General features: G+C 36.3%; 1 protein-coding gene across 3 annotated transcripts in view; it reads left to right on the plus strand.

The window, feature by feature from the left end:
* THSD7A (thrombospondin type 1 domain containing 7A) overlaps window positions 1-15456 on the plus strand; it is a 773396-nt gene that overhangs the window by 198818 nt on the left and 559122 nt on the right. The window lies entirely within an intron of this gene.

Here is a 15456-nt window from a genome sequence, read left to right on the forward strand (position 1 = left end):
AGAAGTGTTCTTAACAATGTCTAGAGTGGTGAATTATTTCCAGAAGTTTTCAATTTACTTGACCAGATCCATCAGAGGAATGATTGTCTGTGGCAGCTATAGCCTTATGAAAGGTGTTTCTTAAATAATAAGACTTGAACGTTGAAATTACTCCTCTAGACATGGGATGCAGACTAGACACTGTGTTAGCCGGCATGAAAACAACATTGCTGTCACTGTCCATCTCTATCCGAGCTCTTGGGTGACTACGTGCATTGTCAATGAGTGGTTATATTTTGAAAGAAATCTTTTTGTTTCAGCAGTAGTTTTCAGCACTGGACTTAAAGTACTCAGTAAGCCATGTTGTAAACAGATGTGCTGTCATCCAGGCTTTGTTGTTGGGCTTCTAGAACACAGGCAGAGTAGATTTAGAATAATTCTTATGGGCCCTTAGATTTTCGGAATGGCGAGCCTTGGCTTCAACTTAAAGTCGCGGTTAGCTGCCTTAGCCCCTAAAAAGAAAGTGAGCCTGTCCTTTGAAGCCTTGCATTGACTTTTGCTTTCCAGCAATGAAATTCCTGAATGGCATCTTCTTCCAATATAAGGTTGTTTTGTCTACACCAAAAAGCTGTTGTTTAGTGTAGCCACCTTCGCTTATTATCTTGGCTACATCTTCTGGTACTTGCTGCAGCTTCTCCATCAGCCCTTGCTGCAGCTTCTCCATCAGCCCTTGCTGCTTCACCTTGCACTTCTATGTTATGGTGATGGCCTTTTTCCTTAAACCTCATGAACCAACCTCTGCTAGCTTCAAACCTTCCTTCAGCTTCCTCACCTCTGTCAGCCTTCACAGTATTAGACTTAGGGCCTTGCTCTGGATTAAGCTTTGGCTTAAGAGATTGTTGTGGCTGGTTTGATCTTCTGTCCAGACCACTGAAACTTTCTCCATATCAGCAATAAGGCTGTTTTGTTTTCTTATTCTTAGTGTGTTTACTGGAGTGGCACTTTTCCTTTAAGAACTTTTCTTTTGGGGCACCTGGGTGGCTCAGTCTGTTAAGCGTCTTCCTTTGGCTCAGGTCATGATCTCAGGGGCCTGGGATCGAGCCCTGCATCAGGCTCCCTGCTCAGTCGAGATCCCGCTTCTCCCTCTCCCTTTGCCCCATCCTCACTTCTGCTCTCTCACTCACTCTATCTCAAATAAATAAAATGTTAAAAAAAAAAACAAAACTTTAGTGTTCACAACTTGGACTGGTACAGGAGGTCTAGCTTTTGGCCTATCTTAGCTTTCAGCATGCCTTCCTCATTAAACTTAATCCTTTCTAGCTTTTGATTTAAAATGAGAGACGCATGACTCTTTTACTTGAACACTTAGATGCCATTGTAGTGTTATTAATTGGCCTCATTTCAATATGGTTGTCTCAGGGAATAGAGGGGCCCAAGGAGAGGACGAGATATGGGGAATGGTCAGCTGGTGGAATAAGCAGGTCACACATAACAGTTATCAGTTAAGTTTATTGTTACATATGGGTACAGTTTGTGGTACCCCCAAACAATTACAGTAATAACATTTAAGATCACTGATCACAGAGCACCATAACAAATAAAATAATAATTAAACAGCTTAAAAGATGTGAGAATTACCAAAGTGTGACAGAGGCATGAAGTGAGCTAATACCATTAGTAAAATGTCACCTATACACTTGTTTGATTCAGGGTTGCTACAAACCTTCAATTTAAAAAAAAAAAAGGTATTATCTGTGAAGTGCAGTAAAGCTAAGTGCAGTGAAATGAGGTAGCCTATATACATTATTTTGCACTAAGTTGTGGTCTAAGGAATTTATTGTGTAGTTGGAGAAGAATGAATCAAGCATAAACTGTTAAGTATTAATTAAAATGGGGCTACAACTATCAGTTATTTCTTAGCTTTCTCCAGCTTCACACTAAACACCTAAGATAAAAATACAGAAAAAGAGGGGGCACTTGGGTGGCTCAGTTGGTTAAGTCCAACTCCTGATTTTGGCTCAGGTGATAATCTCTGGGTCATGGGATTGAGCTCCACATTGGGCTCTGTGCTGGGCATGGAACATGCTTGGGATTCTCTCTCTCTTTCCCTCTTCTTCTGCTGCTCCCCCTGCTCGCTCTCTCTCAAAATAAAAATATACGTACAGAAAAAGAAAAAGGATGAAAAATAAATAGCTATTAACAGAGTGTAGAAAAATTCCCACTAATTGAAAGGCTATTCTAACTAAAATTGGAACATAAGCCAAGTCTACTCACACCATACTGCATGAAATAGAACATACGTCTTGGTGTGAAGGAAAATCATATGTACTTTCCTCCATCCCCTACTCCCAGTTCAGAAATGAAAGTTTTGACAGAAGGGAATGATGGACAACCATCTGTCTACTTTCTTAGTGATTTTTTAAAAAATTGTAGTTGGCATACAGTGTTACATTAGTTTTAGGTATACACCAGCATGATTTGATAAGTGTATACATTATGTTCTGCTCAGCACAAGTGTAGCCACCATCTGTCACCAAACAATGCTATCACAGTACCACTGACTACATTCCCTATGCTGTACCTTTTATCTTCGTGTCTTCATTACATAACTGGGAGCCTGTATCTCCTGCTCCTGTGCACTCATTGTGCCCATCTCTCCATTCCCCTCCATTTGGCAACCACCAGTTTGTTCACTCTGTTCATGGGCCTGTTTCTGCCTATATTGTTTGTTTTTTAGATTCCACGTGTAAATGAAATTATATGGTGTTTGTCTTTCCCTGACTTTTTTCACTTTGCATAATATCTTCTAGATGCATCCATGTTTTTGCAAATGGTAAGATCTCATTCTGTTTTATGCCTGAGTGATATTCTGTGTGGTGTGTGTGTGTGTGTTTAGACCATCTTCTCTGTACATTCATCTAATGATGAAATCTCAGGTTGTTTCCATATCTTGGCTATTGTAAATAATGCTGCAGTAAACATAGGGGTACGTATGTCTTTTCAAATTAGTGTTTTTGGGATTTTTGGGGGGGTAAATACCCGATAGAATTACTGGACCATATGGTATTTTGAATTTTTAATTTTTTGAGGAATCTAGATACTGTTTTTTACAGTGGCTGCACCAACTTGTATTCCCACCAATAGTGCATGAGGTTCCTTTTTCTCTGCACCCTTGCCAGCACTTGTTACTGTTTTTGCGATTCTAGTCATTACACCAGATCTAAGGTAATATCTCATTGTGGTTTTGTTAGCTTTTTCCTTATGATTAGGGGTGGTGTTGCATGTAGGAAGAGTAGCATGTTTTTGTGTGTTCGTTGGTCATCTCTACATTTTCTTTAGAAACATGTCTTTTCAGGCTCTCTGACCATTTTTTAACTGGGCGTAATTTTTTAATTATTTTTTTGGTGTTGTATGAATTTTTTGTTTTGGATATTAACTCTCACCCGTTGTATCATTTGCATCATCATGATGCGTATGGTCACCATGATGCCCTCGTCATCATGATATCATCATCATATCATCCCCTAGTCAGTAGGATGTGTTTTCATTTTGTTTATGGTTTCTTTTGCTGCACAAAAGTTTTTTTTTTTTTTTTTTTTTTTTTGCTGTATTTCCAATTGTTTATTTTTTATTTTGTTTCTCTTGCCTGAGAAGACATATCTAGAAAAATGTTGCTAAGGCCAATGTCAGACTGCTGCCTGTATTTTTTACTAGGAGTTTTATGGTTTCAGGTCTCACATTTAGATCTTTCATCCATTTTGAGTTTATTTTTGTGTATGATATAAGAATGTGGTCCACTTTCATTCTTTTGCATGTGGCTGTCCAGTTTTCCCAGTACCATTTATCGAAGAGACTGTATTTCCCCCATTGTGTCTTCTTGCCTCCTTTGTTGTAGATGAATTGACCATATGGGCGTGGGTTTATTTCTGGGCTCTGTTTTGTTCTCTTGATCTCTGTGTCTGTGTGTCTGTTTTTGTGCCAGTATTATACTGTTTTGATTGTTACAGTTTTGTAGTAGATCTTGAAATTTGGGATTGTGATACCTGTAGCTTTGTTGTGTAGCTCAGGGTTGCTTTGTCTATTCAGGGTCTTTTGTGGTTCCTTACAAACTTTAGGTTTATTCTACTTCTATGAAATATGCTATTGGTATTTTGATAGGGATTACATTGAATTTGTAGATTGTTTTGGGTAATATGTACATTTTAACAATATTCTCCCAATCCATAAGCATAGAATATCTTTGTGTCATTTTCAGTTTATTTCATTAGTGTCTTATAGTTGTCAGCATACAAGTCTTCCATTTTCTTAAGTTAATTCTTCGGTATTTTATTCTTTTTGGTGCAATTGTAAATGGAATTGTTTTCTTAATTTCTATTTTGGCTACTTTGTTCTTAGGGTATAGAAATGTAACATTATTGCATATTAATTTTGTATGCTGCAACTTAACTAAATTTCTGATAGTTTCGTGGTGAAGTACTCAGCATTTTCTGTTTAGTATCATGGTATCTGCAAATGATGAGTTTTACTTCTTTACCAATTTGGTTGCCTTATGGTGCTGCTTTTTTAAACAGCAATAGGGCTACTGTCCTCACTTTGCCCCTGTCTCCGTATCATCTTTTATACTCATTTGTAATTAAAGTTCTAGAAAACAGTCGTCATTAGGCAGAGAATGGGATGAAACTTAAACTGCTCTACCATATTTATAAATAAAATATGATCGAAGAGGTAAAATAGCAGTTCATATTAAGTATTACAGTTTTTCATTTATCTCCTATGTTGTTAAAAAGTAAAGTGCTAGTTGAATAAGCCCATGACAGTCCCATCTGAGGCTAAAAAAGACTTCTTCCAAGGTCTCTGTTCACTGAGATTTGGCCCAGGAAAGTGGATACAGTTATTTGATGTAAAAAAACCCAAAAAACAAAAAAACCGAAGACCAAGGTCAGACCACACACCCTACTTATTAGTAATGACTGGGCATCTATGTAGAGCTATCCTCATTTGATGAGGAATGAACAGAAAACATCAACCCTAGACAAACTTTGGCTGAGCCAGCTTGAACATTTAGAGGAAGAACATACTTTTGAAAATTATTTTCTATAGGAATTAGGAGAAATTTTGGAAATGTTTTTGATCAGCTTAATAGCATTCAAGTAATCTGTTCGTGAGAAAGAAACATCTGTGGTTTAAGCCATCCAGCCTGTGGTATTTTGTTGCAGCGGGCGAAGCTGAGAAAGACAAGATACAAATGTCCAAAAGTAGTCCAAAAGGGAACTAATTGGCGTCAAAAAGATAAAGGCAGAAACCCAAGAGAAAAATGAGCAAAGTATATAAAATATATGAACGTATATATAAACATAGACTAATGCAAACTCATCAGTAATGAAAGAATTACAGTTTAAAACAACTGATATTATACTATATGCTGAATAAATTTTTAAACATTAGAAAATCAAGTTCTTAGATTAGTTAGGAAGGAGGGAGTCTTTAATGCACTTCCAGTTATATGTAAACTAATATAGGCTCCCCGGAAAGGAATTTGACAGCATTTCATGAAATTTAGCATGCCAAAATCTTATAACCCAGCAATGTTATTCTGTTTAGAGGGCAGAGAGCTTAATAGACCCACAAGGGAGCTTGTATAAATGTATTCATTTATATGCACTGCTTGTGCTATGAGGAACAGTTAGGCAGAATAGGTATCTATCACCCAAAGGACGGATATGTAAGAAGGGAGAGAATAACTGCAGAGGCAGTTGTAAAGAACTAGATGTTCCCTGGTTTTATGAGTTGATTTTTGAAACTCAGTTCTGAGTGGAGGGAAGAAAATAGGTAAGAAATTGTGGCATACTTTTTTTTTTTAAATAAATTCTGATATGTATCAAATCACATATGTTTTTCAAAGATGTATATTTATCAAGATATACATAATAAACATTAAAGTGGTTATGGTAGATGGTGATGGGATTGAGATCTAAAACTGGAAGTGTAGAGGAAAAAATGTGAGGGGTTTCATATGAACTAATAGCATGGCATGGCATAAACTGTAGAGTATGATTCATTCAAGTATCTCCTGAAATTCAAAGCAACAATCAAAAAATTTTTTAAAAAGAAATGAATAATCTGAGGCATGTTGGCAAATAAATAGGAAAAGGCTAACACATTAGAATACAAATTAGTTTTACTCTAATTTGGTCAATAATGTTGAGGATCAGCAATGTTATGAATGCAGAGTCTTTCCGGTAACAAAAGTAAAAATAAAACAACATAAAGAAAACAATGAGAGATCTAAGAAAAGTTACATGGGTCGTGGAATTCTTGAAGAAACCAGAAGAGAAGCAGTAGCAAATGACATTAGTGGGGGGAAAGTTTTTGAGTGCTAATTATTTAGCTCAAAAGAGCCTACCACATTCCAATAAATTAATAAAGTCAAATCAGTAAAAATAGATATATGCTTACATAGATGGTCACATTTGTTTTTATATTTCAAGAATATGAGAAGGGAGATTTATAGTTTTGTTGGGGGAAATTTGCTTATAAAGAATATATAATCTAGCAAAATACTTAGTATTATGTGTGGTGCAGAAAGTATGTTACAGTCTGCTTTTGTTGGAAAGGGGAAGTGGAAATTAGAATTGGAGATAAAACAAAATTCAGTATTGATTTAAATTATGTAAAAAAGTATACTAAAATGCAGAGTCATTATCTCTAAGAGGCTAAATTATTTGAGATTCCTTTTTTATATTTTTTCCCAAGTATCACACAATGTGCACGTATTTCTTTGAAACCAGGAAAATATATCTCTAATTCGTAATAGAAAATACTAATCATAACGTAATAGCAAGTTAAAATAATTCATTATTCAGTAGGTTAACCTAGCATGGGTAGAAGAGAAAGAAAAAACATGTAAATGAACCCAGGTATTCATCTGGATACTGAGAGCAAGACCTACTAATTAATTATATGCCTGAGCATTTACAGGTATCAACAGCCCAAGTGAGAAAAATTGAGGACAATGTCTTCTCTTAGAGAACTAGCTTCACAAAGGATTATGTTTCCTGTTCTGGCACATTTGAGAATTGGAGCATTAGTAGTTCTGATGAACAGATTATTTTCATTATACTAAAGCTTGTATTTCAATACTATGAATTAATGGAACGTCAAATTACACATTAATTCTCAGTATCAGATCTCTTAAAGGATTTTCTTGAGTGTTGCAATATGCTCTCTGTTATTAAAAGTTTTTATTTTATTAGTTGCTGTTTTGAAGATAGTAAAACACCATGTCAATTAATAGGAAACTAATAACTTAGTCCCCAAAGATTGCCTTCCTACTTCCAGATCTTGTATTCCTTCTACATTAATATCTACAGTACATTTTGAATTTAAACTCTAATTAAATGGGGATATTAATTTGCATTACTACAGAAGCTGGGGCAGCTGGCATTATCAATGACCCCCTGAAGCCTGGGATTTTTCTTTGTATCCTGGAGGTGCCTCAGCGCTATGTATGGGACTGAGGTGGCCCTGAGGGACTTAGGGTAGACGAATACATTTCTGTGGACAAACCCTTTAATATCTTTGTTTAGAAATCCTGTTTCTTTTAAATGTGTCTCCCATGTTCCATTCTACTTTACATTGATAACTTTAAGACAATCAGAAGGACCAGAAGAGAACTGTAATACTGACGGTTATTAGGGAGAAACCTGGGCTTTGGCTACAAAGAGCAAAAAAGTAAAAAAGGGTTGAGTGCAAAGTGGTCAGGTAGTCTACTAGGTTTATCAAATGTTAAGGATTATCAAATGTTAAAATAACAGACATTAATATTAGTCTAATATCTAACAGAATTGGAGTGGACTGGAAAAGCAAGCTGAACACTATTAAGGTTACCTCTCCTACCCAAGGATCTGTCATTTTTTGAAAAGCTCGATTGCTAGTTTTTTTTTTTTTTTTTAAAGATTTTATTTATTTATTCAACAGAGATAGAGACAGCCAGCGAGAGAGGGAACACAAGCAGGGGGAGTGGGAGAGGAAGAAGCAGGCTCATAGCGGAAGAGCCTGATGTGGGGCTCGATCCCATAACGCCAGGATCACGCCCTGAGCCGAAGGCAGACGCTTAACCGCTGTGCCACCCAGGCGCCCCTCGATTGCTAGTCTTGACAGTGGTTTTTCTCTCTCTCCAGATACTGCTTTGGAACACTTTGCTCCACATTCTGCATTTATTCGGCTCCTTTGCTTTTGGCGTAGTTTGCCACTAGCTAGTAGATGAACATCTGTTTAGTACAAGATTTTGTTGCATAGATGATACTAGGAAGGGTGCCCTGAGAAAATATCCCTAAAGTGGTGGTTGATAGAAAACTGTTAGTATTAACAGTGAGATAAATACAGACGTTGGGGGTGAGTGTTTAGAAACTTTTATGGCAATTAGACATTGTCATGATATCCAAATGTGTTGCTAGTGACTGGTCTGGTTGAACCAGGTGTAGACCATTCCGAGTGTAGCTGGACTTGAGTGCCAGGTTGCAGAAGGCACAAATACATTGTGCTCTAGTTACAGTATAACGTGTCATATTTCAAGATGAGTTGTAACTGCAACTCACACAAAATTTGGAATGCCCTCATTAAGGATGTAAATTTAGTAAACAGGATAAATTGTTGAAGCTGGCTACTGATAAAATTTAGAAGATTAGTTGAAAATATAGTGTTTCTTACTCTGCTTTGGATAAAAAGGTAAAATTAACATTCTGAGCTTGATGAAATTGTTTTAAGAGCTGTTCATCCTTTCCTGTCAGTGTACCTGTGTGAGATTGCTATTATGAGTTTGATTTAACAAATGTAGTTATATTTTAGATAAACATTATTGCCTACAAGTAGCATTGTCATCAGTCCAATATAGGTTAGAAAAATGACAAGACACAAGGGCATTTGTTATGCAAAAAAGATTATATATTTCTGTAGATGGTGTGTGTGTGCAAATCGTGTATATAGGTATGTAGTACCTATGAATGTACCTAGAATTACATTTTGCTTGTCACTTCTTAATTTACAATTGCCAAACAAAAAGAAGAGTTGCAAGAGTCATGGTGATTGTCTATATTAATCACCCATGTGTATATTTTCAACAAATACTAATTCCTTTTTTCTTAAAATCTTATCCTGTTAGGTTTATTATTATATTATTGAAATGTATTTTGAATCTAATGAAATTTGGAGCTTGCAGTATTCATTACTTCTCCAAATAATTTGTTTTATTATATATACATATGTTAGTCTGCAACTACTTGAAAAAATGATGTGGAAGGAGAAGTCAGACAACATATTTGAGGATGGCATGGACTCTGGAATGTCAGGAATAGTATAAGCTACAAAAAGGTTAAGTATCAGAAGTACTCTTGGCTTTCTTTTCCAATAATGGTATGGCAGGTGCAGCGTCCTGGACTTTTATCCTTTTTTCCTCTGTTCGGTAGCTTCTTTTGGCCACTAATCCCCTATCTACCACATAAGTATGCATAATTCATGATTTCCAGGGCTGGCTTTATGGACATGGGATTTTTACTGTTACATAAGACTCTACGTCTGTTTTCATACCCTCCTGTGGCTCTTTTCTTAATTTTTAAACAGAGGAATCCACATTCTCATTTTGTACTGGGTCCCACAAAATTATATAGCAGCTTTGTTATGTTAGTGTGATATGATGCCATTCCCTCGCCACATTGATGAGTTCAAGGCTGGGTGCCAAACTGAAGTTTTGTCAGTCATGAGGCTTTCCTGGGAATTTGAAATTTGGGAGCAAGAAACGTAGGGACAAGCCTTAGGCCAGATCTCAATAATGGTAGGAGCACTGGAGATCTACAGACTTCTGCAGAGCTAGTCTTACTTTTTATTTTCTTTAGGGCTTCGTTGTTGCACTACACCTTATGCCTTGTGAAAGTCACTATAACCTTTTACTGAACTCCCTTTTTCCTCTAAGTAGCTGGAATAGGTTTTGATTCTTGCAACTAAAAGAACCAAGAAATATATATGTTACAGGATGAAGGAAAGTTAAGAAACAGCTTTGGAAATTATATTGCAGTAATGAAACCGTCTGTCTTGAAAACCCCTCCTCTTGCCCCTCACTGGGGAGAATTTGAAGCAGATGGGCTTAGAGAAATCAACAGAGAAGGCTCCCAGGCTGCGCTCTGAACTTGAGATCAACCGTATGAATCTTGGAGGTTTCTCCCATGAGCGTGGGTAACCCCTTAAGTATGTACTGGGACGGGACATTTCATAAAACCTATTGAATGGAGAACTGATTTCAAATGTCTTACAAAGATTTGACACTGCATTTGTGATTCTCCTTTGTCCTCAGCCTCACTACTCATTGTTTCAAACCATAGAAAAATGGGCTGAAAAAACATATACCAAGTTCCCCAGTCTGAAACCACATATGAGTGGGAAGCATTCTTCACATGGAGTAGAAAGGAAATTTCTAGTACTGTGAGAGTGCAAGGTGTTGGAAGAGCTGTCCATTCATGGCTGCTAAGGTCAGAAGAATTGGCATGGCATTTATGCAAACACAGCAAAAATCAAACAAAGCAATAAATTGACAGTGTGAATAACTATGAATAACTAAAAACCCAAACTCTAGAAACATAACCTCTCAAAAAAAATTGTCCAAAAATACTTCTAGCTATAAGTATTCTATGAGCATGAATGAAGTAGTCCAAGACCTCAACTGTGAGATGTTAAAGTAGGTGGACACAAAATACTGAATGCTTGAGACAAGTGAAACTAAAACAATAAATCTTTGTATGTAGAAATGTTTCTGGCAGCATTGTTCATCTTTTCCATCATGGGATAGATTGATAAATGATAAATTTTTGCTGTGCATTTATTCAGAAAGTGAATGTGACTTTCTGCCTGGAGTGGTTTATGTGGTATTTTCCTAAGTGAAAAAATATGTTTACAATATTATGTACAGTATGATCTCATTTTTGTAATGCAAAAATTCCCTTTATATGTTAACAGATGTTAGAATGATCTTGTATATTTATGTAAAAATAGACAAAAAGTGAGCAAGTAACACGTGCCACAAATTATAAGGGCTGTGTAAGGCAGAATAATGATTTAAATCAGTTATTTTAACCCCAATCTCATCTATTTCTGTAAAATCCCATTATATAAAGTATATTAAACAGCAAAGTTATGAAGGAAAATATAACCCAAGGGGTTTTTGGTGATGAAAATGTTGCAAATTACGCATTTTATGGCTTTCTTTTTCATTGATACGAAAGGAATTTGGTAAGTTAGTCTGTAGTTAAGTATAAGAATTTGCTTTATGTTTTGGGGGGAAAAAGTGATTTAACATAGAATCTGGAGTGGTTCTTTTTTTTTTTTTTTTTTTTTTAGGTTCTTGATTTCATAGGGCCTGAGGCTAAAATAATTTCAAGACTATCTTTAAGAAAACATATTCAAAATTACTACTATTTTACATTCATGTTGTTGAAAGAGACATGGAAATGAGGGACCGTGAAACTTCTGCTTATTGTCTTTGTGGTTTCTTAGCTTCTGCGGGGCTTCACTTTATCTTTTCTTCCTTGAGGAATAAGTTGACCCTGTCTCCTTAAGACACTTTTGCTGTCACATGCAAATTCATTTTTCTTCAAAAACAATTAGTGATATTGTGGTTTACATATTTTTGAGAGTTCTAGAATATCAAAACAGGAGAAACAGTGTCATCTCATTAATAAATTAATATGAGTTCGTCCCAAATTGTGACTGAATCTTGAATGAATTGCAAGTTATAGCCCAAGTATTATGCAGTTGTCATTAAAATATGATTGGCTAACTTCTTCCACAAGATTCTGTTTTTAGGTGTTTCCTTGGGTAAAGTGAAATTAAAAAATTTTTAGATTACCTCTTTATTTCTTTTCTTCAGACCATTTACTAAGTGTATATTCTGCACAGTACCACCCCAGTGAAAAATTCGAGATGTGACACAAAAGGGGAAAATTAAATGTATGTATATACATACATACATTTACATACAGTTACTTTTACCAGTGTCCAAAAGATAATGACTAGACATTTTATTTGTGCTATAACCCCATATGGCCACAAAGAGTGGGTGATAGAGCACTGTCATTGTAGAAATAGCATTGCACGTGTGATCTTCCGTTGTAAGTGGGTGTCATAAAAGACCCTGGGTTAGTTATATCTAATGGGGATTAAAAAAACAACAACAACTTTATTTTGCCACAGAATGGAATCATTTTATTAGGACCCTGCTGGTCTTTTAAAAGTCTTTTTTTTTTTTTTTTGGTGGTAGTGTTTTCCCCTGTGGTTGTGTACACCTGGTTCTTGTTATCCTAAGAGCCAGTTGTAAATCAGAAAAGAAAGTTAACAAAACAAAACAAAAAACCCAGAAAACCCAAAGACCTCTCATGTCAACTGACAAATTCTGTAGTATTTATACTTAGTGATTCTAAATAAAACATTTTAGATAGCTTTCAAATACAAGACTGTAAGTACATTTTTACTAGACTTTAATGAGTTAGGAAAATGTTCAGTTCCTAAAAGGACCCAGGAAATTAGTTTTCATTTGCTGCTTTTGTGTCCTTTTAAGTGTGTGAATTTCTAAGTTTGGATAAGGTGAAAAACACTCTTGTGGCTTTTTAAAACCATCTGAGGATACTTCATTCTTGCGCAAAACTGGTTATTTTAACTGTAAAATTCTTGGTGCTGCAGAGAATTTGTTTAGTTAACGATGGCAATAATGAGCAAGCTGGCATCTGAAATGCCCTCACAGGCTGTGAGCATGCTGCATTTTGCAGTACTGTAAGGGGGAGTAGACACAACCCCATTCCCAGTTTTGGTGGAGTGTCAGACTTAGTTATGGATACAACACCGTGAACAGAGGACAATTGGGGAAAATATAGGGTGGAAATATTGAAAGGGGAGCAAAGTGGAGAACCATAATTGTGCTTAGAAGCCAGTGTTGCAGGCAGGACTATCGTAGCTCTTATAAAGGGTAAGCCAAGAACAGGAACATGCATGAGAATCCTCTAAAGCAGCATTGTCAATTTGAAATATAATGCAAGTCTCAAATGTTTAAGTGACATACATAATTTTTAATTTTCTAGTAGCTAAAGCAAAAGTAAAAAAGAGGCACGTGAAGTTAATTTTAATAAACCGTTCCATTTTGCTAAAAAATCCCAAACGTTTCAGGATGCAATCAATATTAAAAATACAAATGAGATTTTACTTTTGCTTCCCATTCTCAGTCTTCACAATCCAGTGTGTATTTTGCATTTTACCAGCACCTCTCATTTCAGAGTGGCTGAATTTCATGTGCTCAGTGGCCATTGTGTTAGACAATGTAGGCCTGGAGTCACACAAGTGACTGATGGGTTAAGAGATTCCAGTGGTGCCTGGGTCCTTCTTGTTTCATTGAACAGAATGGGAAATACAGTGAACTGAATGTTGGAAAGCCACAATTCTGATTGCCCTGCTTACTCCCTTTCTGAAGCTCAGATTCATTGACTCTGTAAATGAGAGAACTGTTACATTATATACTCATTGTATAAGCCTGAAGTATTCTGTGAATGGGCACTTTTGATGGTCTCTGTTATTCAAAATATTATATAATTCTTAGCCTGTTAGAAAGTTGGGTGTAAAAGAGAATATTAAAATTGAGAGTATCTGTCTAACCAGGACAAACCACATTTTACTTTTGATCTTTTCCCATAGCTTTTATTAAATAGTCAAGTTATTTAGGTAGGACCTGGAATTACTGTTTCTAGCAATTAGCTTTTAATTATACAAAACAAACAAATATATATTAAAATATAAAATAAAAATAAATAATATGGTCATGTTCTAACTAAAAGCAAACATAAACATGTTGATAATCTTATATTAACAGTACTCATAAGTATTTATTACTTTATATGCAAGAGGAAAAAATTCAGTTCGAGGGAAAATGGAGTTAATAAAGAGTAAAATAAACTGGAATCATCTCAGTGGGAGGAATAGACAAAAAAATCAAATCCCCTTGTTCCTTCAACAAAATAAATGTATATATTTTTCATGCTGTTAAGAGGGGCATGCTTTTTATGCTGTGTAGAGATAAGGGAAACGAAAAAAACCTGTTTACCAGCCTTCTGTTTATTGAAAATCATAACCCAGGGAGAGAGAAGCAGATTCCCTACTGAGCAAGGAGCCCTGAGGAGGCTAGATCTCCAACTCCAGAGTCCTGACCTGAGCCAAAGGCAGACACTTAGCCTCTCCCTCCGCCCCTCACCACCACTCGTTTTCTGTGTGTGTGTGTGTGTCTCTCTCTCTCAAGTAAATAAATAAATTTTTTTTTAAAAAGTGGAAAACGTGGATATCCTCTCCTGTGAAGTAGTTTTCAAATATTTCATCTGTTTTTCTACTTTGGGGGTCTTTTCCTCATCAGGCACTTTATTGCTACTACTTTTGACCCTTGAACAACATGGGTTTGAAATACATGGGTCCACCTGCACCTGAATTTTTAAAAAATAGATTCAGTACAGTACTGTAAATATATTTTCTCTTAAAATCTTCTTTTTTTTTTAATTAATGATTTTTTTATTATATTATGTTAGTCACCATACAGTACATCCCCGGTTTCCTATGTAAAGCTCAATGATTCATTAGTTGCGTATAACGCCCAGTGCACCATGCAATACGTGCCCTCTTTACTACCCATCACCAGTCTATCCCATTCCCCCACCCCCCTCCCCTCTGAGGCCCTCAGTTTATTTCTCATAGTCCATAGTCTCTCATGTTTCATTCCCCCTTCTGATTACCCCCCCTTTCTTTATCCCTTTCTTCCCCTACCGATCTTCCTAGTTCTTATGTTCCATAGATGAGAGAGATCATATGATAGTTGTCTTTCTCTGCTTGACTTATTTCACTTAGCATTATCTCCTCCAGTGCCGTCCATGTTGGCAGCAAATGTTGAGAATTCGTTCTTTCTGATAGCTGAGTAATATTCCATTGTATATATGGACCACAACTTCTTAATCCAGTCATCTGTTGAAGGGCATCTCGGCTCCTTTCACGATTTAGCTATTGTGGACATTGCTGCTATGAACATTGGGGTGCATATGGCCCTTCTCTTCACTACATCTGTATCTTTGGGGTAAATACCCAGTAGTGCAATGGCTGGGTCATAGGGTAGCTCAATTTTTAACTTTTTAAGGGACCTCCACACTGTTTTCCAGAGTGGCTGTACCAACATGCATTCCCACCAACAATGTAGGAGGGATCCCCTTTCTCCACATCCTCTCCAACAATTGTTGTCTCTTGCCTTGTCTGTTTTTGCCATTCTAACTGGAGTAAGGTGGTATCTCAGTGTGGTTTTGATTTGAATTTCCTTGATGGCTAATGATTTTGAACATTTTTTCATGTATCTGTTAGCCATTTGTATGTCTTCATTGGAAAAGTGTCTGTTCATATCTCTGCCCATTTTTTGAT

Source organism: Ursus americanus, chromosome 3, assembly GCF_024610735.1.
Source record: "Ursus americanus isolate L20-20 chromosome 3, mUrsAme1.1.p, whole genome shotgun sequence".
Classification (NCBI taxonomy): Eukaryota; Metazoa; Chordata; class Mammalia; order Carnivora; family Ursidae; genus Ursus; species Ursus americanus.